Source organism: Cervus elaphus, unplaced genomic scaffold (genome assembly GCF_910594005.1).
Source record: "Cervus elaphus unplaced genomic scaffold, mCerEla1.1, whole genome shotgun sequence".
NCBI lineage: Eukaryota > Metazoa > Chordata > Mammalia > Artiodactyla > Cervidae > Cervus > Cervus elaphus.
The window spans coordinates 2,434,021-2,457,391 of record NW_025316782.1 but is presented as its reverse complement, the minus strand read 5'-3'; positions in this window follow the sequence as shown (position 1 = coordinate 2,457,391).

The window sequence follows — 23,371 nt, the reverse complement described above, 5'->3', positions numbered from 1 at the left end:
ACATGAAAGGAGCCTTGATTCCTTGATGGCACTCCAGAGAAACCACAAGAACACTGTTTCAAGGCTAGAGGGATCCTGAGGTCACTGTAGCAACACGAAAGAGCTCCGTGGACTAAAAATCAACTCGAGATGAGAGGTTAGTCCCTGGCTTCGACTCCAGAGGAATACCACCTTACCACAAGCACCTCAAGAGGAGGCTTCTCTCAGCTCTAGCTATGTGAGAGGGACCCTGAGTTTGCGGCCTCAAGTGGAATTGACACCGAGATTCCCTGACGCGAAATAAGGCCGGATATCCCTGCAGTGACTTGAATGCAGGCTCGTCTTGCATCTCCCAAGACGAAAGGATGTCTGAATCCCCTGTGGAGACCACAGAGAATGACCTAGTTCCCCACCTCATCGCGACCGGAGGCCTCACATCCTTTGAAAACTCCAGAGGTACGCGGAGATCAGTGCCTCCAAAGGAGACGATGCCTGACTCCTCGTGAAACTTAATAGGAGTCACAGGATTCCTGTGGCACGTGGAAAGGGACACTTGGTCTCCCGCCTCAGCTGGAGAGGCGTCCCAATTGCCCTGCCAAGCCTCGAGGAGAATCCCGAGTTGTCCCTCGCAACTAGGCAGGAGTCCTGACGTCGCTGAACAAACACGTGGGTGGAAGGGCCATCCCCGTCGTAACTCGAGAATATACCCCAGGTTCCCGCCGCAACTCGAGAAAAACCATGAGACTTCGCCCTCGCCGCGAGATGAGGCCCGATTCCCCTGCACTGCGTGCAGAGCAATTCCGTGTTGCACATCACACATGAAAGGAGCCTTGATTTCCTTGATGGCACTCCAGAGAAACCCCAAGAACACTGTTTCAAGGTTGAGGGATCCTGAGGTCACTGTAGCAACACGAAAGAGCTCCGTGGACCAAAAATCAACTCGAGATGAGAGGTTAGTCCCTGGCTTCGACTCCAGAGGAATACCACCTTACCACAAGCACCTGAAGAGGAGGCTTCTCTCAGCTCTAGATATGTGAGAGGGACCCTGAGTTTGCGGCCTCAAGTGGAATGGAGACCGGGATGCCCTGACTCGAAATAAGGCCGGATATCCCTGCAGTGACTTGAATGCAGGCTCGTCTTGCATCTCCCAAGACGAAAGGATGTCTGAATCCCCTGTGGAGACCACAGAAAAAGACCTAGTTCCCCACCTCATCGCGACCGGAGGCCTCACATCCTTTGAAAAATCCAGAGGTACGCGGAGATCAGTGCCACCAAAGGAGACGATGCCTGACTCCTCGTGAAACTTGATAGGAGTCCCAGGATTCCTGTGGCACGTGGAAAGGGACCCTTGGTCTCTCACCTCAGCTGGAGAGGCGTCCCAATTGCCCTGCCAAGCCTCGAGGAGAATCCCGAGTTGTCCCTCGCAACTAGGCAGGAGTCCTGACGTCGCTGAACAAACACGTGGGTGGAAGGGCCATCCCCGTTGTAACTCGAGAATATACCCCAGGTTCCCGCCGCAACTCGAGAAAAACCATGAGACTTCCCCCTCGCCGCGAGATGAGGCCCGATTCCCCTGCACTGCGTGCAGAGCAATTCCGTGTTGCACATCACTCATGAAAGGAGCCTTGATTTTCTTGATGGCACTCCAGAGAAACCCCAAGAACACTGTTTCAAGGCTAGAGGGATCCTGAGGTCACTGTAGCAACACGAAAGAGCTCCGTGGACCAAAAATCAACTCGAGATGAGAGGTTAGTCCCTGGCTTCGACTCCAGAGGAATACCACCTTACCACAAGCATCTCAAGAGGAGGCTTCTCTCAGCTCTAGCTATGTGAGAGGGACCCTGAGTTTCCGGCCTCAATTGGAATGGACACCGCGATGCCCTGACGCGAAATAAGGCCGGATATCCCTACAGTGACTTGAATGCAGGTTCGTATTGCATCTCCCAAGACGAAAGGATGTCTGAATCCCCTGTGGAGACCACAGAGAATGACCTAGTTCACCACCTCATCGCGACCGGAGGCCTCACATCCTTTGAAAACTCCAGAGGTACGCGGAGATCAGTGCCTCCAAAGGAGACGATGCCTGACTCCTCGTGAAACTTGATAGGAGTCCCAGGATTCCTGTGGCACGTGGAAAGGGACCCTTGGTTTTCCGCCTCAGCTGGAGAGGCGTCCCAATTGCCCTGCCAAGCCTCGAGGAGAGTCCCGAGTTGTCCCTCGCAACTAGGCAGGAGTCCTGACGTCGCTGAACAAACACGTGGGTGGAAGGGCCATCCCCGTCGTAACTCAAGAATATACCCCAGGTTCCCGCCACAACTCGAGAAAAACCATGAGACTTCCCCCTCGCCGCGAGATGAGGCCCGATTCCCCTGCACTGCGTGCAGAGCAATTCCGTGTTGCACATCACACATGAAAGGAGCCTTGATTTCCTTGATGGCACTCCAGAGAAACCCCAAGAACACTGTTTCAAGGCTGGAGGGATCCGGAGGTCCCTGTAGCAGCACGAAAGAGCTCCGTGGACCATGAATCAACTCGAGATGAGAGGTTAGTCCCTGGCTTCGACTCCAGAGGAATACCACCTTACCACAAGCACCTCAAGAGGAGGCTTCTCTCAGCTCTAGGTATGTGAGAGGGACCCTGAGTTTGCGGCCTCAAGTGGAATGGAGACCGCGATGCCCTGACTCGAAATAAGGCCGGATATCCCTGCAGTGACTTGAATGCAGGCTGGTCTTGCATCTCCCAAGACGAAAGGATGTCTGAATCTCCTGTGGAGACCACGGAGAAAGACCTAGTTCCCCACCTCATCGCGACCGGAGGCCTCACATCCTTTGAAAACTCCAGAGGTATGCGGAGATCAGTGCCTCCAAAGGAGACGATGCCTGACTCCTCGTGAAACTTGATAGGAGTCCAGGATTCCTGTGGCACGTGGAAAGGGACCCTTGGTCTCCCGCCTCAGCTGGAGAGGCGTCCCAATTGCCCTGCCAAGCCTCGAGGAGAATCCCGAGTTGTCCCTCCCAACTAGGCAGGAGTCCTGCCGTCGCTGAACTAACACGTGTGTGGAAGGGCCATCCCCGTCGTAACTCGAGAATATACCCCAGGTTCCCGCCGCAACTCGAGAAAAACCATGAGACTTCGCCCTCGCCGCGAGATGAGGCCCGATTCCCCTGCACTGCGTGCAGAGCAATTCCGTGTTGCACATCACACATGAAAGGAGCCTTGATTTCCTTGATGGCACTCCAGAGAAACCCCAAGAACACTGTTTCAAGGTTGAGGGATCCTGAGGTCACTGTAGCAACACGAAAGAGCTCCGTGGACCAAAAATCAACTCGAGATGAGAGGTTAGTCCCTGGCTTCGACTCCAGAGGAATACCACCTTACCACAAGCACCTCAAGAGGAGGCTTCTCTCAGCTCCAGGTATGTGAGAGGGACCCTGAGTTTGCGGCCTCAAGTGGAATGGAGACCGCGATGCCCTGACTCGAAATAAGGCCGGATATCCCTGCAGTGACTTGAATGCAGGCTTGTCTTGCATCTCCCAAGACGAAAGGATGTCTGAATCCCCTGTGGAGACCACAGAGAAAGACCTAGTTCCCCACCTCATCGCGACCGGAGGCCTCACATCCTTTGAAAAATCCAGAGGTACGCGGAGATCAGTGCCACCAAAGGAGACGATGCCTGACTCCTCGTGAAACTTGATAGGAGTCCCAGGATTCCTGTGGCACGTGGAAAGGGACCCTTGGTCTCTCACCTCAGCTGGAGAGGCGTCCCAAATGCCCTGCCAAGCCTCGAGGAGAATCCCGAGTTGTCCCTCGCAACTAGGCAGGAGTCCTGACGTCGCTGAACAAACACGTGGGTGGAAGGGCCATCCCCGTCGTAACTCGAGAATATACTCCAGGTTCCCGCCGCAACTCGAGAAAAACCATGAGACTTCCCCCTCGCCGCGAGATGAGGCCCGATTCCCCTGCACTGCGTGCAGAGCAATTCCGTGTTGCACATCACACATGAAAGGAGCCTTGATTTCCTTGATGGCACTCCAGAGAAACCCCAAGAACACTGTTTCAAGGCTGGAGGGATCCTGAGGTCCCTGTAGCAGCACGAAAGAGCTCCGTGGACCAAAAATCAACTCGAGATGAGAGGTTAGTCCCTGGCTTCGACTCCAGAGGAATACCACCTTACCACAAGCACCTCAAGAGGAGGCTTCTCTCAGCTCTAGCTATGTGAGAGGGACCCTGAGTTTGTGGCCTCAAGTGGAATGGACACCGCGATTCCCTGACGCGAAATAAGGCCGGATATCCCTGCAGTGACTTGAATGCAGGCTCGTCTTGCATCTCCCAAGACGAAAGGATGTCTAAATCCCCTGTGGAGACCACAGAGAATGACCTAGTTCCCCACCTCATCGCGACCGGAGGCCTCACATCCTTTGAAAACTCCAGAGGTACGCGGAGATCAGTGCCTCCAAAGGAGACGATGCCTGACTCCTCGTGAAACTTGATAGGAGTCCCAGGATTCCTGTGGCACGTGGATAGGGACACTTGGTCTCCCGCCTCAGCTGGAGAGGCGTCCCAATTGTCCTGCCAAGCCTCGAGGAGAATCCCGAGTTGTCCCTCGCAACTAGGCAGGAGTCCTGACGTCGCTGAACAAACACGTGGGTGGAAGGGCCATCCCCGTCGTAACTCGAGAATATACCCCAGGTTCCCGCCGCAACTCCAGAAAAACCATGAGACTTCCCCCTCGCCGCGAGATGAGGCCCGATTCCCCTGCACTGCGTGCAGAGCAATTCCGTGTTGCACATCACACATGAAAGGAGCCTTGATTTCCTTGATGGCACTCCAGAGAAACCCCAAGAACACTGTTTCAAGGCTCGAGGGATCCTGAGGTTCCTGTAGCAGCACGAAAGAGCTCCGTGGATCATGAATCAACTCGAGATGAGAGGTTAGTCCCTGGCTTCGACTCCAGAGGAATACCACCTTACCACAAGCACCTCAAGAGGAGGCTTCTTTCAGCTCTAGGTATGTGAGAGGGACCCTGAGTTTGCGGCCTCAAGTGGAATGGAGACCGCGATGCCCTGACTCGAAATAAGGCCGGATATCCCTGCAGTGACTTGAATGCAGGCTCGTCTTGCATCTCCCAAGACGAAAGGATGTCTGAATCCCCTGTGGAGACCACAGAGAAAGACCTAGTTCCCCACCTCATCGCGACCGGAGGCCTCACATCCTTTGAAAACTCCAGAGGTATGCGGAGATCAGTGCCTCCAAAGGAGACGATGCCTGACTCCTCGTGAAACTTGATAGGAGTCCAGGATTCCTGTGGCACGTGGAAAGGGACCCATGGTCTCCTGCCTCAGCTGGAGAGGCGTCCCAATTGCCCTGCCAAGCCTCGAGGAGAATCTGGAGTTGTCCTTCGCAACTAGGCAGGAGTCCTGCCGTCGCTGAACTAACACGTATGTGGAAGGGCCATCCCCGTCGTAACTCGAGAATATACCCCAGGTTCCCGCCGCAACTCGAGAAAAACCATGAGACTTCGCCCTCGCCGCGAGATGAGGCCCGATTCCCCTGCACTGCGTGCAGAGCAATTCCGTGTTGCACATCACACATGAAAGGAGCCTTGATTTCCTTGATGGCACTCCAGAGAAACCCCAAGAACACTGTTTCAAGGTTGAGGGATCCTGAGGTCACTGTAGCAACACGAAAGAGCTCCGTGGACCAAAAATCAACTCGAGATGAGAGGTTAGTCCCTGGCTTCGACTCCAGAGGAATACCACCTTACCACAAGCACCTCAAGAGGAGGCTTCTCTCAGCTCTAGGTATGTGAGAGGGACCCTGAGTTTGCGGCCTCAAGTGGAATGGAGACCGCGATGCCCTGACTCGAAATAAGGCCGGATATCCCTGCTGTGACTTGAATGTAGGCTCGTCTTGCATCTCCCAAGACGAAAGGATATCTGAATCCCCTGTGGAGACCACAGAGAAAGACCTAGTTCACCACCTCATCGCGACCGGAGGCCTCACATCCTTTGAAAACTCCAGAGGTACGCGCAGATAAGTGCCGCCAAAGGAGACGATGCCTGACTCCTCGTGAAACTTGATTGGAGTCCCAGGATTCCTGTGGCACGTGGAAAGGGACCCTTGGTCTCCCGCCTCAGCTGGAGAGGCGTCCCAATTGCCCTGCCAAGCCTCGAGGAGAATCCCGAGTTGTCCCTCGCAACTAGGCAGGAGTCCTGACGTCGCTGAACAAACAAGTGGGTGGAAGGGCCATCCCAGTCGTAACTCGAGAATATACCCCAGGTTCCCGCCGCAACTCGAGAAAAACCATGAGACTTCCCCCTCGCCGCGAGATGAGGCCCGATTCCCCTGCACTGCGTGCAGAGCAATTCCGTGTTGCACATCACTCATGAAAGGAGCCTTGATTTTCTTGATGGCACTCCAGAGAAACCCCAAGAACACTGTTTCAAGGCTAGAGGGATCCTGAGGTCACTGTAGCAACACGAAAGAGCTCCGTGGACCAAAAATCAACTCGAGATGAGAGGTTAGTCCCTGGCTTCGACTCCAGAGGAATACCACCTTACCACAAGCATCTCAAGAGGAGGCTTCTCCCAGCTCTAGCTATGTGAGAGGGACCCTGAGTTTCCGGCCTCAACTGGAATGGACACCGCGATGCCCTGACGCGAAATAAGGCCGGATATCCCTACAGTGACTTGAATGCAGGTTCGTATTGCATCTCCCAAGACGAAAGGATGTCTGAATCCCCTGTGGAGACCACAGAGAATGACCTAGTTCACCACCTCATCGCGACCGGAGGCCTCACATCCTTTGAAAACTCCAGAGGTACGCGGAGATCAGTGCCTCCAAAGGAGACGATGCCTGACTCCTCGTGAAACTTGATAGGAGTCCCAGGATTCCTGTGGCACGTGGAAAGGGACCCTTGGTCTCTCACCTCAGCTGGAGAGGCGTCCCAAATGCCCTGCCAAGCCTCGAGGAGAATCCCGAATTGTCCCTCGCAACTAGGCAGGAGTCCTGACGTCGCTGAACAAACACGTGGGTGGAAGGGCCATCCCCGTCGTAACTCGAGAATATACTCCAGGTTCCCGCCGCAACTCGAGAAAAACCATGAGACTTCCCCCTCGCCGCGAGATGAGGCCCGATTCCCCTGCACTGCGTGCAGAGCAATTCCGTGTTGCACATCACACATGAAAGGAGCCTTGATTTCCTTGATGGCACTCCAGAGAAACCCCAAGAACACTGTTTCAAGGCTGGAGGGATCCTGAGGTCCCTGTAGCAGCAAGAAAGAGCTCCGTGAACCAAAAATCAACTCGAGATGAGAGGTTAGTCCCTGGCTTCGACTCCAGAGGAATACCACCTTACCACAAGCACCTCAAGAGGAGGCTTCTCTCAGCTCTAGCTATGTGAGAGGGACCCTGAGTTTGTGGCCTCAAGTGGAATGGACACCGCGATTCCCTGACGCGAAATAAGGCCGGATATCCCTGCAGTGACTTGAATGCAGGCTCGTCTTGCATCTCCCAAGACGAAAGGATGTCTAAATCCCCTGTGGAGACCACAGAGAATGACCTAGTTCCCCACCTCATCGCGACCGGAGGCCTCACATCCTTTGAAAACTCCAGAGGTACGCGGAGATCAGTGCCTCCAAAGGAGACGATGCCTGACTCCTCGTGAAACTTGATAGGAGTCCCAGGATTCCTGTGGCACGTGGATAGGGACACTTGGTCTCCCGCCTCAGCTGGAGAGGCGTCCCAATTGTCCTGCCAAGCCTCGAGGAGAATCCCGAGTTGTCCCTCGCAACTAGGCAGGAGTCCTGACGTCGCTGAACAAACACGTGGGTGGAAGGGCCATCCCCGTCGTAACTCGAGAATATACCCCAGGTTCCCGCCGCAACTCCAGAAAAACCATGAGACTTCCCCCTCGCCGCGAGATGAGGCCCGATTCCCCTGCACTGCGTGCAGAGCAATTCCGTGTTGCACATCACACATGAAAGGAGCCTTGATTTCCTTGATGGCACTCCAGAGAAACCCCAAGAACACTGTTTCAAGGCTGGAGGGATCCTGAGGTCCCTGTAGCAGCACGAAAGAGCTCCGTGGATCATGAATCAACTCGAGATGAGAGGTTAGTCCCTGGCTTCGACTCCAGAGGAATACCACCTTACCACAAGCACCTCAAGAGGAGGCTTCTTTCAGCTCTAGGTATGTGAGAGGGACCCTGAGTTTGCGGCCTCAAGTGGAATGGAGACCGCGATTCCCTGACTCGAAATAAGGCCGGATATCCCTGCAGTGACTTGAATGCAGGCTCGTCTTGCATCTCCCAAGACGAAAGGATGTCTGAATCCCCTGTGGAGACCACAGAGAAAGACCTAGTTCCCCACCTCATCGCGACCGGAGGCCTCACATCCTTTGAAAACTCCAGAGGTATGCGGAGATCAGTGCCTCCAAAGGAGACGATGCCTGACTCCTCGTGAAACTTGATAGGAGTCCAGGATTCCTGTGGCACGTGGAAAGGGACCCATGGTCTCCTGCCTCAGCTGGAGAGGCGTCCCAATTGCCCTGCCAAGCCTCGAGGAGAATCTGGAGTTGTCCTTCGCAACTAGGCAGGAGTCCTGCCGTCGCTGAACTAACACGTATGTGGAAGGGCCATCCCCGTCGTAACTCGAGAATATACCCCAGGTTCCCGCCGCAACTCGAGAAAAACCATGAGACTTCGCCCTCGCCGCGAGATGAGGCCCGATTCCCCTGCACTGCGTGCAGAGCAATTCCGTGTTGCACATCACACATGAAAGGAGCCTTGATTTCCTTGATGGCACTCCAGAGAAACCCCAAGAACACTGTTTCAAGGTTGAGGGATCCTGAGGTCACTGTAGCAACACGAAAGAGCTCCGTGGACCAAAAATCAACTCGAGATGAGAGGTTAGTCCCTGGCTTCGACTCCAGAGGAATACCACCTTACCACAAGCACCTCAAGAGGAGGCTTCTCTCAGCTCTAGGTATGTGAGAGGGACCCTGAGTTTGCGGCCTCAAGTGGAATGGAGACCGCGATGCCCTGACTCGAAATAAGGCCGGATATCCCTGCAGTGACTTGAATGTAGGCTCGTCTTGCATCTCCCAAGACGAAAGGATATCTGAATCCCCTGTGGAGACCACAGAGAAAGACCTAGTTCACCACCTCATCGCGACCGGAGGCCTCACATCCTTTGAAAACTCCAGAGGTACGCGCAGATAAGTGCCTCCAAAGGAGACGATGCCTGACTCCTCGTGAAACTTGATTGGAGTCCCAGGATTCCTGTGGCACGTGGAAAGGGACCCTTGGTCTCCCGCCTCAGCTGGAGAGGCGTCCCAATTGCCCTGCCAAGCCTCGAGGAGAATCCCGAGTTGTCCCTCGCAACTAGGCAGGAGTCCTGACGTCGCTGAACAAACACGTGGGTGGAAGGGCCATCCCAGTCGTAACTCGAGAATATACCCCAGGTTCCCGCCGCAACTCGAGAAAAACCATGAGACTTCCCCCTCGCCGCGAGATGAGGCCCGATTCCCCTGTACTGCGTGCAGAGCAATTCCGTTTTGCACATCACACATGAAAGGAGCCTTGATTCCTTCATGGCACTCCAGAGAAACCACAAGAACACTGTTTCAAGGCTAGAGGGATCCTGAGGTCACTGTAGCAACACGAAAGAGCTCCGTGGACTAAAAATCAACTCGAGATGAGAGGTTAGTCCCTGGCTTCGACTCCAGAGGAATACCACCTTACCACAAGCACCTCAAGAGGAGGCTTCTCTCAGCTCTAGCTATGTGAGAGGGACCCTGAGTTTGCGGCCTCAAGTGGAATTGACACCGAGATTCCCTGACGCGAAATAAGGCCGGATATCCCTGCAGTGACTTGAATGCAGGCTCGTCTTGCATCTCCCAAGACGAAAGGATGTCTGAATCCCCTGTGGAGACCACAGAGAATGACCTAGTTCCCCACCTCATCGCGACCGGAGGCCTCACATCCTTTGAAAACTCCAGAGGTACGCGGAGATCAGTGCCTCCAAAGGAGACGATGCCTGACTCCTCGTGAAACTTGATAGGAGTCACAGGATTCCTGTGGCACGTGGAAAGGGACACTTGGTCTCCCGCCTCAGCTGGAGAGGCGTCCCAATTGCCCTGCCAAGCCTCGAGGAGAATCCCGAGTTGTCCCTCGCAACTAGGCAGGAGTCCTGACGTCGCTGAACAAACACGTGGGTGGAAGGGCCATCCCCGTCGTAACTCGAGAATATACCCCAGGTTCCCGCCGCAACTCGAGAAAAACCATGAGACTTCGCCCTCGCCGCGAGATGAGGCCCGATTCCCCTGCACTGCGTGCAGAGCAATTCCGTGTTGCACATCACACATGAAAGGAGCCTTGATTTCCTTGATGGCACTCCAGAGAAACCCCAAGAACACTGTTTCAAGGTTGAGGGATCCTGAGGTCACTGTAGCAACACGAAAGAGCTCCGTGGACCAAAAATCAACTCGAGATGAGAGGTTAGTCCCTGGCTTCAACTCCAGAGGAATACCACCTTACCACAAGCACCTGAAGAGGAGGCTTCTCTCAGCTCTAGATATGTGAGAGGGACCCTGAGTTTGCGGCCTCAAGTGGAATGGACACCGCGATGCCCTGACTCGAAATAAGGCCGGATATCCCTGCAGTGACTTGAATGCAGGCTCGTCTTGCATCTCCCAAGACGAAAGGATGTCTGAATCCCCTGTGGAGACCACAGAAAAAGACCTAGTTCCCCACCTCATCGCGACCGGAGGCCTCACATCCTTTGAAAAATCCAGAGGTACGCGGAGATCAGTGCCACCAAAGGAGACGATGCCTGACTCCTCGTGAAACTTGATAGGAGTCCCAGGATTCCTGTGGCACGTGGAAAGGGACCCTTGGTCTCTCACCTCAGCTGGAGAGGCGTCCCAATTGCCCTGCCAAGCCTCGAGGAGAATCCCGAGTTGTCCCTCGCAACTAGGCAGGAGTCCTGACATGGCTGAACACACACGTGTTTGGAAGGGCCATCCCCGTTGTAACTCGAGAATATACCCCAGGTTCCCGCCGCAACTCGAGAAAAACCATGAGACTTCCCCCTCGCCGCGAGATGAGGCCCGATTCCCCTGCACTGCGTGCAGAGCAATTCCGTGTTGCACATCACTCATGAAAGGAGCCTTGATTTTCTTGATGGCACTCCAGAGAAACCCCAAGAACACTGTTTCAAGGCTAGAGGGATCCTGAGGTCACTGTAGCAACACGAAAGAGCTCCGTGGACCAAAAATCAACTCGAGATGAGAGGTTAGTCCCTGGCTTCGACTCCAGAGGAATACCACCTTACCACAAGCATCTCAAGAGGAGGCTTCTCTCAGCTCTAGCTATGTGAGAGGGACCCTGAGTTTCCGGCCTCAATTGGAATGGACACCGCGATGCCCTGACGCGAAATAAGGCCGGATATCCCTACAGTGACTTGAATGCAGGTTCGTATTGCATCTCCCAAGACGAAAGGATGTCTGAATCCCCTGTGGAGACCACAGAGAATGACCTAGTTCACCACCTCATCGCGACCGGAGGCCTCACATCCTTTGAAAACTCCAGAGGTACGCGGAGATCAGTGCCTCCAAAGGAGACGATGACTGACTCCTCATGAAACTTGATAGGAGTCCCAGGATTCCTGTGGCACGTGGAAAGGGACACTTGGTCTCCCGCCTCAGCTGGAGAGGCGTCCCAATTGCCCTGCCAAGCCTCGAGGAGAATCCCGAGTTGTCCCTCGCAACTAGGCAGGAGTCCTGACGTCGCTGAACAAACACGTGGGTGGAAGGGCCATCCCCGTCGTAACTCAAGAATATACCCCAGGTTCCCGCCGCAACTCGAGAAAAACCATGAGTCTTCCCCCTCGCCGCGAGATGAGGCCCGATTCCCCTGCACTGCGTGCAGAGCAATTCCGTGTTGCACATCACACATGAAAGGAGCCTTGATTTCCTTGATGGCACTCCAAAGAAACCCCAAGAACACTGTTTCAAGGCTGGAGGGATCCTGAGGTCCCTGTAGCAGCACGAAAGAGCTCCGTGGACCAAAAATCAACTCGAGATGAGAGGTTAGTCCCTGGCTTCGACTCCAGAGGAATACCACCTTACCACAAGCACCTCAAGAGGAGGCTTCTCTCAGCTCTATCTATGTGAGAGGGACCCTGAGTTTGTGGCCTCAAGTGGAATGGACACCGCGATGCCCTGACTCGAAATAAGGCCGGATATCCCTGCAGTGACTGGAATGCAGGCTCGTCTTGCATCTCCCAAGACGAAAGGATGTCTGAATCCCCTGTGGAGACCACAGAGAATGACCTAGTTCCCCACCTCATCGCGACCGGAGGCCTCACATCCTTTGAAAACTCCAGAGGTACGCGGAGATCAGTGCCTCCAAAGGAGACGATGCCTGACTCCTCGTGAAACTTGATAGGAGTCCCAGGATTCCTGTGGCCCGTGGATAGGGACACTTGGTCTCCCGCCTCAGCTGGAGAGGCGTCCCAATTGCCCTGCCAAGCCTCGAGGAGAATCCCGAGTTGTCCCTCGCAACTAGGCAGGAGTCCTGACGTCGCTGAACAAACACGTGGGTGGAAGGGCCATCCCCGTCGTAACTCGAGAATATACCCCAGGTTCCCGCCGCAACTCGAGAAAAACCATGAGACTTCCCCCTCGCCGCGAGATGAGGCCCGATTCCCCTGCACTGCGTGCAGAGCAATTCCGTGTTGCACATCACACATGAAAGGAGCCTTGATTTCCTTGATGGCACTCCAGAGAAACCCCAAGAACACTGTTTCAAGGCTGGAGGGATCCTGAGGTCCCTGTAGCAGCACGAAAGAGCTCCGTGGACCATGAATCAACTCGAGATGAGAGGTTAGTCCCTGGCTTCGACTCCAGAGGAATACCACCTTACCACAAGCACCTCAAGAGGAGGCTTCTCTCAGCTCTAGGTATGTGAGAGGGACCCTGAGTTTGCGGCCTCAAGTGGAATGGAGACCGCGATGCCCTGACTCGAAATAAGGCCGGATATCCCTGCAGTGACTTGAATGCAGGCTCGTCTTGCATCTCCCAAGACGAAAGGATGTCTGAATCCCCTGTGGAGACCACAGAGAAAGACCTAGTTCCCCACCTCATCGCGACCGGAGGCCTCACATCCTTTGAAAACTCCAGAGGTATGCGGAGATCAGTGCCTCCAAAGGAGACGATGCCTGACTCCTCGTGAAACTTGATAGGAGTCCAGGATTCCTGTGGCACGTGGAAAGGGACCCTTGGTCTCCTGCCTCAGCTGGAGAGGCGTCCCAATTGCCCTGCCAAGCCTCGAGGAGAATCCTGAGTTGTCCCTCGCAACTAGGCAGGAGTCCTGCCGTCGCTGAACTAACACGTGTGTGGAAGGGCCATCCCCGTCGTAACTCGAGAATATACCCCAGGTTCCCGCCACAACTCGAGAAAAACCATGAGACTTCGCCCTCGCCGCGAGATGAGGCCCGATTCCCCTGCACTGCGTGCAGAGCAATTCCGTGTTGCACATCACACATGAAAGGAGCCTTGATTTCCTTGATGGCACTCCAGAGAAACCCCAAGAACACTGTTTCAAGGTTGAGGGATCCTGAGGTCACTGTAGCAACACGAAAGAGCTCCGTGGACCAAAAATCAACTCGAGATGAGAGGTTATTCCCTGGCTTCGACTCCAGAGGAATACCACCTTACCACAAGCACCTCAAGAGGAGGCTTCTCTCAGCTCTAGATATGTGAGAGGGACCCTGAGTTTGCGGCCTCAAGTGGAATGGAGACCGCGATGCCCTGACTCGAAATAAGGCCGGATATCCCTGCAGTGACTTGAATGCAGGCTTGTCTTGCATCTCCCAAGACGAAAGGATGTCTGAATCCCCTGTGGAGACCACAGAGAAAGACCTAGTTCCCCACCTCATCGCGACCGGAGGCCTCACATCCTTTGAAAAATCCAGAGGTACGCGGAGATCAGTGCCACCAAAGGAGACGATGCCTGACTCCTCGTGAAACTTGATAGGAGTCCCAGGATTCCTGTGGCACGTGGAAAGGGACCCTTGGTCTCTCACCTCAGCTGGAGAGGCGTCCCAATTGCCCTGCCAAGCCTCGAGGAGAATCCCGAGTTGTCCCTCGCAACTAGGCAGGAGTCCTGACGTCGCTGAACAAACACGTGGGTGGAAGGGCCATCCCCGTTGTAACTCGAGAATATACCCCAGGTTCCCGCCGCAACTCGAGAAAAACCATGAGACTTCCCCCTCGCCGCGAGATGAGGCCCGATTGCCCTGCACTGCGTGCAGAGCAATTCCGTGTTGCACATCACACATGAAAGGAGCCTTGATTTCCTTGATGGCACTCCAGAGAAACCCCAAGAACACTGTTTCAAGGCTGGAGGGATCCTGAGGTCCCTGTAGCAGCACGAAAGAGCTCCGTGGACCATGAATCAACTCGAGATGAGAGGTTAGTCCCTGGCTTCGACTCCAGAGGAATACCACCTTACCACAAGCACCTCAAGAGGAGGCTTCTCTCAGCTCTAGCTATGTGAGAGGGACCCTGAGTTTGTGGCCTCAAGTGGAATGGACACCGCGATTCCCTGACGCGAAATAAGGCCGGATATCCCTGCAGTGACTTGAATGCAGGCTCGTCTTGCATCTCCCAAGACGAAAGGATGTCTAAATCCCCTGTGGAGACCACAGAGAATGACCAAGTTCCCCACCTCATCGCGACCGGAGGCCTCACATCCTTTAAAAACTCCAGAGGTACGCGGAGATCAGTGCCTCCAAAGGAGACGATGCCTGACTCCTCGTGAAACTTGATAGGAGTCCCAGGATTCCTGTGGCACGTGGATAGGGACACTTGGTCTCCCCGCCTCAGCTGGAGAGGCGTCCCAATTGTCCTGCCAAGCCTCGAGGAGAATCCCGAGTTGTCCCTCGCAACTAGGCAGGAGTCCTGACGTCGCTGAACAAACACGTGGGTGGAAGGGCCATCCCCGTCGTAACTCGAGAATATACCCCAGGTTCCCGCCGCAACTCCAGAAAAACCATGAGACTTCCCCCTCGCCGCGAGATGAGGCCCGATTCCCCTGCACTGCGTGCAGAGCAATTCCGTGTTGCACATCACACATGAAAGGAGCCTTGATTTCCTTGATGGCACTCCAGAGAAACCCCAATAACACTGTTTCAAGGCTGGAGGGATCCTGAGGTCCCTGTAGCAGCACGAAAGAGCTCCGTGGATCATGAATCAACTCGAGATGAGAGGTTAGTCCCTGGCTTCGACTCCAGAGGAATACCACCTTACCACAAGCACCTCAAGAGGAGGCTTCTCTCAGCTCTAGGTATGTGAGAGGGACCCTGAGTTTGCGGCCTCAAGTGGAATGGACACCGTGATGCCCTGACGCGAAATAAGGCCGGATATCCCTGCAGTGACTTGAATGTAGGCTCGTCTTGCATCTCCCAAGACGAAAGGATATCTGAATCCCCTGTGGAGACCACAGAGAAAGACCTAGTTCACCACCTCATCGCGACCGGAGGCCTCATATCCTTTGAAAACTCCAGAGGTACGCGCAGATCAGTGCCTCCAAAGGAGACGATGCCTGACTCCTCGTGAAACATGATTGGAGTCCCAGGATTCCTGTGGCACGTGGAAAGGGACCCTTGGTCTCCCGCCTCAGCTGAACAGGCGTCCCAATTGCCCTGCCAAGCCTCGAGGAGAATCCCGAGTTGTCCCTCGCAACTAGGCAGGAGTCCTGACGTCGCTGAACAAACACGTGGGTGGAAGGGCCATCCCAGTCGTAACTCGAGAATATACCCCAGGTTCCCGCCGCAACTCGAGAAAAACCATGAGACTTCCCACTCGCCGCGAGATGAGGCCCGATTCCCCTGCACTGCGTGCAGAGCAATTCCGTTTTGCACATCACACATGAAAGGAGCCTTGATTTCCTTGATGGCACTCCAGAGAAACCACAAGAACACTGTTTCAAGGTTAGAGGGATCCTGAGGTCACTGTAGCAACACGAAAGAGCTCCGTGGACTAAAAATCAACTCGAGATGAGAGGTTAGTCCCTGGCTTCGACTCCAGATGAATACCACCTTACCACAAGCACCTCAAGAGGAGGCTTCTCTCAGCTCTAGCTATGTGAGAGGGACCCTGAGTTTGCGGCCTCAAGTGGAATTGACACCGAGATTCCCTGACGCGAAATAAGGCCGGATATCCCTGCAGTGACTTGAATGCAGGCTCGTCTTGCATCTCCCAAGACGAAAGGATGTCTGAATCCCCTGTGGAGACCACAGAGAATGACCTAGTTCCCCACCTCATCGCGACCGGAGGCCTCACATCCTTTGAAAACTCCAGAGGTACGCGGAGATCAGTGCCTCCAAAGGAGACGATGCCTGACTCCTCGTGAAACTTGATAGGAGTCACAGGATTCCTGTGGCACGTGGAAAGGGACACTTGGTCTCCCGCCTCAGCTGGAGAGGCGTCCCAATTGCCCTGCCAAGCCTCGAGGAGAATCCCGAGTTGTCCCTCGCAACTAGGCAGGAGTCCTGACGTCGCTGAACAAACACGTGGGTGGAAGGGCCATCACCGTCGTAACTCGAGAATATACCCCAGGTTCCCGCCGCAACTCGAGAAAAACCATGAGACTTCCCCCTCGCCCCGAGATGAGGCCCGATTCCCCTGCACTGCGTGCAGAGCAATTCCGTGTTGCACATCACACATGAAAGGAGCCTTGATTTCCTTGATGGCACTCCAGAGAAACCCCAAGAACACTGTTTCAAGGCTGGAGGGATCCTGAGGTCCCTGTAGCAGCAAGAAAGAGCTCCGTGGACCATGAATCAACTCGAGATGAGAGGTTAGTCCCTGGCTTCGACTCCAGAGGAATACCACCTTACCACAAGCACCTCAAGAGGAGGCTTCTCTCAGCTCTAGGTATGTGAGAGGGACCCTGAGTTTGCGGCCTCAAGTGGAATGGAGACCGCGATGCCCTGACTCGAAATAAGGCCGGATATCCCTGCAGTGACTTGAATGCAGGCTCGTCTTGCATCTCCCAAGACGAAAGGATGTCTGAATCCCCTGTGGAGACCACAGAGAAAGACCTAGTTCCCCACCTCATCACGACCGGAGGCCTCACATCCTTTGAAAATTCCAGAGGTATGCGGAGATCAGTGCCTACAAAGGAGACGATGCCTGACTCCTCGTGAAACTTGATAGGAGTCCAGGATTCCTGTGGCAAGTGGAAAGGGACCCTTGGTCTCCTGCCTCAGCTGGAGAGGCGTCCCAATTGCCCTGCCAAGCCTCGAGGAGAATCCCGAGTTGTCCCTCGCAACTAGGCAGGAGTCCTGCCGTCGCTGAACTAACACGTATGTGGAAGGGCCACCCCCGTCGTAACTCGAGAATATACCCCAGGTTCCCGCCGCAACTCGAGAAAAACCATGAGACTTCGCCCTCGCCGCGAGATGAGGCCCGATTCCCCTGCACTGCGTGCAGAGCAATTCCGTGTTGCACATCACACATGAAAGGAGCCTTGATTTCCTTGATGGCACTCCAGAGAAACCCCAAGAACACTGTTTCAAGGTTGAGGGATCCTGAGGTCACTGTAGCAACACGAAAGAGCTCCGTGGACCAAAAATCAACTCGAGATGAGAGGTTAGTCCCTGGCTTCGACTCCAGAGGAATACCACCTTACCACAAGCACCTCAAGAGGAGGCTTCTCTCAGCTCTAGGTATGTGAGAGGGACCCTGAGTTTGCGGCCTCAAGTGGAATGGACACCGCGATGCCCTGACTCGAAATAAGGCCGGATATCCCTGCAGTGACTTGAATGCAGGCTCGTCTTGCATCTCCCAAGACGAAAGGATGTCTGAATCCCCTGTGGAGACCACAGAGAAAGACCTAGTTCCCCACCTCATCGCGACCGGAGGCCTCACATCCTTTGAAAACTCCAGAGGTACGCGCAGATCAGTGCCTCCAAAGGAGACGATGCCTGACTCCTCGTGAAACTTGATTGGAGTCCCAGTATTCCTGTGGCACGTGGAAAGGGACCCTTGGTCTCCCGCCTCAGCTGGAGAGGCGTCCCAATTGCCCTGCCAAGCCTCGAGGAGAATCCCGAGTTGTCCCTCGCAACTAGGCAGGAGTCCTGACGTCGCTGAACAAACACGTGGGTGGAAGGGCCATCCCAGTCGTAACTCGAGAATATACCCCAGGTTCCCGCCGCAACTCGAGAAAAACCATGAGACTTCCCACTCGCCGCGAGATGAGGCCCGATTCCCCTGCACTGCGTGCAGAGCAATTCCGTTTTGCACATCACACATGAAAGGAGCCTTGATTTCCTTGATGGCACTCCAGAGAAACCACCAGAACACTGTTTCAAGGCTAGAGGGATCCTGAGGTCACTGTAGCAACACGAAAGAGCTCCGTGGACTAAAAATCAACTCGAGATGAGAGGTTAGTCCCTGGCTTCGACTCCAGATGAATACCACCTTACCACAAGCACCTCAAGAGGAGGCTTCTCTCAGCTCTAGCTATGTGAGAGGGACCCTGAGTTTGCGGCCTCAAGTGGAATTGACACCGAGATTCCCTGACGCGAAATAAGGCCGGATATTCCTGCAGTGACTTGAATGCAGGCTCGTCTTGCATCTCCCAAGACAAAAGGATGTCTGAATCCCCTGTGGAGACCACAGAGAATGACCTAGTTCCCCACCTCATCGCGACCGGAGGCCTCACATCCTTTGAAAACTCCAGAGGTACGCGGAGATCAGTGCCTCCAAAGGAGACGATGCCTGACTCCTCGTGAAACTTGATAGGAGTCCCAGGATTCCTGTGGCACGTGGAAAGGGACCCTTGGTCTCCCGCGTCAGCTGGAGAGGCGGCCCAATTGCCCTGCCAAGCCTCGAGGAGAATCCCGAGTTGTCCCTCGCAACTAGGCAGGAGTCCTGACGTCGCTGAACTAACACGTGGGTGGAAGGGCCATCCCCGTCGTAACTCGCGAATATACCCCAGGTTCCCGCCGCAACTCGAGAAAAACCATGAGACTTCCCCCTCGCCGCGAGATGAGGCCCGATTCCCCTGCACTGCGTGCAGAGCAATTCCGTGTTGCACATCACACATGAAAGGAGCCTTGATTTCCTTGATGGCACTCCAGAGAAACCCCAAGAACACTGTTTCAAGGCTAGAGGGATCCTGAGGTCACTGTAGCAACACGAAAGAGCTCCGTGGACCAAAAATCAACTCGAGATGAAAGGTTAGTCCCTGGTTTCGACTCCAGACGAATACCACCTTACCACAAGCACCTCAAGAGGAGGCTTCTCTCAGCTCTAGGTATGTGAGAGGGACCCTGAGTTTGCGGCCTCAAGTGGAATGGACACCGCGATGCCCTGACTCGAAATAAGGCCGGATATCCCTGCAGTGACTTCAATGCAGGCTCGTCTTGCATCTCCCAAGACGAAAGGATGTCTGAATCCCCTGTGGAGACCACAGAGAATGACCTAGTTCCCCACCTCATCGCGACCGGAGGCCTCACATCCTTTGAAAACTCCAGAGGTACGCAGAGATCAGTGCCTCCAAAGGAGACGATGCCTGACTCCTCGTGAAACTTGATAGGAGTCCCAGGATTCCTGTTGCACGTGGAAAGGGACACTTGGTCTCCCGCCTCAGCTGGAGAGGCGTCCCAATTGCCCTGCCAAGCCTCGAGGAGAATCCCGAGTTGTCCCTCGCAACTAGGCAGGAGTCCTGACGTCGCTGAACAAACACGTGGGTGGAAGGGCCATCCCCGTCGTAACTCGAGAATATACCCCAGGTTCCCGCCGCAACTCGAGAAAAACCATGAGACTTCCCCCTCGCCGCGAGATGAGGCCCGATTCCCCTGCACTGCGTGCAGAGCAATTCTGTGTTGCACATCACACATGAAAGGAGCCTTGATTTCCTTGATGGCACTCCAGAGAAACCCCAAGAACACTGTTTTAAGGCTGGAGGGATCCTGAGGTCCCTGTAGCAGCACGAAAGAGCTCCGTGGACCATGAATCAACTCGAGATGAGAGGTTAGTCCCTGGCTTCGACTCCAGAGGAATACCACCTTACCACAAGCACCTCAAGAGGAGGCTTCTCTCAGCTCTAGGTATGTGAGAGGGACCCTGAGTTTGCGGCCTCAAGTGGAATGGAGACCGCGATGCCCTGACTCGAAATAAGGCCGGATATCCCTGCAGTGACTTGAATGCAGGCTCATCTTGCATCTCCCAAGACGAAAGGATATCTGAATCCCCTGTGGAGACCACAGAGAAAGACCTAGTTCACCACCTCATCGCGACCGGAGGCCTCACATCCTTTGAAAACTCCAGAGGTACGCGGAGATCAGTGCCTCCAAAGGAGACGATGCCTGACTCCTCGTGAAACTTGATTGGAGTCCCAGGATTCCTGTGGCACGTGGAAAGGGACCCTTGGTCTCCCGCCTCAGCTGGAGAGGCGTCCCAATTGCCCTGCCAAGCCTCGAGGAGAATCCCGAGTTGTCCCTCGCAACTAGGCAGGAGTCCTGACGTCGCTGAACAAACACGTGGGTGGAAGGGCCATCCCAGTCGTAACTCGAGAATATACCCCAGGTTCCCGCCGCAACTCGAGAAAATCCATGAGACTTCCCACTCGCCGCGAGATGAGGCCCGATTCCCCTGCACTGCGTGCAGAGCAATTCCGTGTTGCACATCACACATGAAAGGAGCCTTGATTTCCTTGATGGCACTCCAGAGAAACCACAAGAACACTGTTTCAAGGCTAGAGGGATCCTGAGGTCACTGTAGCAACACGAAAGAGCTCCGTGGACTAAAAATCAACTCGAGATGAGAGGTTAGTCCCTGGCTTCGACTCCAGATGAATACCACCTTACCACAAGCACCTCAAGAGGAGGCTTCTCTCAGCTCTAGCTATGTGAGAGGGACCCTGAGTTTGCGGCCTCAAGTGGAATTGACACCGCGATTCCCTGACGCGAAATAAGGCCGGATATCCCTGCAGTGACTTGAATGCAGGCTCGTCTTGCATCTCCCAAGACGAAAGGATGTCTGAATCCCCTGTGGAGACCACAGAGAATGACCTAGTTCCCCACCTCATCGCGACCGGAGGCCTCACATCCTTTGAAAACTCCAGAGGTACGCGGAGATCAGTGCTTCCAAAGGAGACGATGCCTGACTCCTCGTGAAACTTGATAGGAGTCACAGGATTCCTGTGGCACGTGGAAAGGGACACTTGGTCTCCCGCCTCAGCTGGAGAGGCGTCCCAATTGCCCTGCCAAGCCTCGAGGAGAATCCCGAGTTGTCCCTCGCAACTAGGCAGGAGTCCTGACGTCGCTGAACAAACACGTGGGTGGAAGGGCCATCCCCGTCGTAACTCGAGAATATACCCCAGGTTCCCGCCGCAACTCGAGAAAAACCATGAGACTTCCCCCTCGCCGCGAGATGAGGCCCGATTCCCCTGCACTGCGTGCAGAGCAATTCCGTGTTGCACATCACACGTGAAAGGAGCCTTGATTTCCTTGATGGCACTCCAGAGAAACCCCAAGAACACTGTTTCAAGGCTAAAGGGATCCTGAGGTCACTGTAGCAACACGAAAGAGCTCCGTGGACCAAAAATCAACTTGAGATGAGAGGTTAGTCCCTGGCTTCGACTCCAGAGGAATACCACCTTAACACAAGCACCTCAAGAGGAGGCTTCTCTCAGCTCTAGGAATGTGAGAGGGACCCTGAGTTTGCGGCCTCAATTGGAATGGACACTGCAATGCCCTGACGCAAAATAAGGCCGGATATCCCTGCAGTGACTTGAATGCAGGCTCGTCTTGCATCTCCCAAGACGAAAGGATGTCTGAATCCCCTGTGGAGACCGCAGAGAAAGAACTAGTTCCCCACCTCATCGCGACCGGAGGCCTCACATCCTTTGAAAACTCCAGAGGTACGCGGAGATCAGTGCCTCCAAAGGAGACGATGCCTGACTCCTCGTGAAACTTGATAGGAGTCCCAGGATTCCTGTGGAACGTGGAAAGGGACACTTGGTCTCCCGCCTCAGCTGGAGAGGCGTCCCAATTGCCCTGCCAAGCCTCGAGGAGAATCCCGAGTTGTCCCTCGCAACTAGGCAGGAGTCTGACGTCGCTGAACAAACACGTGGGTGGAAGGGCCATCCCCGTCGTAACTCGAGAATATACTCCACGTTCCAATCGCAACTCGAGAAAAACCATTAGACTTCCCCCTCGCCACAAAATGAGGCCCGATACCCTGCACTGCGTGCAGAGCAATTCCGTGTTGCACATCACACATGAAAGGAGCCTTGATTTCCTTGATGGCACTCCAGAGAAACCCCAAGAACACTGTTTCAAGGCTAGAGGGATCCTGAGGTCACTGTAGCAACACGAAAGAGCTCCGTGGACCAAAAATCAACTTGAGATGAGAGGTTAGTCCCTGGCTTCGACTCCAGAGGAATACCACCTTACCACAAGCACCTCAAGAGGAGGCTTCTCGCAGCTCTAGGTATGTGAGAGGGACCCTGAGTTTGCGGCCTCAAGTGGAATGGACACCGCGATGCCCTGACTTGAAATAAGGCCGGATATCCCTGCAGTGACTTGAATGCAGGCTCGTCTTGCATCTCCCAAGACGAAAGGATGTCTGAATCCCCTGTGGAGACCACAGAGAAAGACCTAGTTCCCCACCTCATCGCGACTGGAGGCCTCACATCCTTTGAAAACTCCAGAGGTACGCGGAGATCAGTGCCTCCAAAGGAGACGATGCCTGACTCCTCGTGAAACTTGATAGGAGTCCCAGGATCCCTGTGGCACGTGGAAAGGGATCCTTGGTCTCCCGACTCAGCGGGAGAGTCGTCCCAATTGCCCTGCCAAGCCTCGAGGAGAATCCCGAGTTGTCCCTCGCAACTAGGCCGGAGTCCTGATGTGGCTGAACAAACACGTGGGAGGAAGGGCCATCCCCGACGTAACTCGAAAATATACCCCAGGTTCCCGCGGCAACTCGAGAAAAACCATGAGACTTCCCCCTCGCCGCGAGATGAGGCCCGATTCCCCTGCTCTGCGTGCAGAGCAATTCCGTGTTGTACATCATACATGAAATGAGCTTTGATTTCCTTGATGGCACTCCAGAGAAACCACAAGAACACTGTTTCAAGGCTAGAGGGATACTGAGGTTACTGTAGCAACACGAAAGAGCTCCGTGGACCAAAATTCAACTCGAGATGAGAGGTTAGTCCCTGGCTTCGACTCCAGAGGAATACCACCTTACCACAAGCACCTCAAGAGGAGGCTTCTCTCAGCTCTAGGTATGTGAGCGGGACCCTGAGTTTGCGGCCTCAAGTGGAATGGACACCGCGATGCCCTGACTCGAAATCAGGCCGGATATCCCTGCAG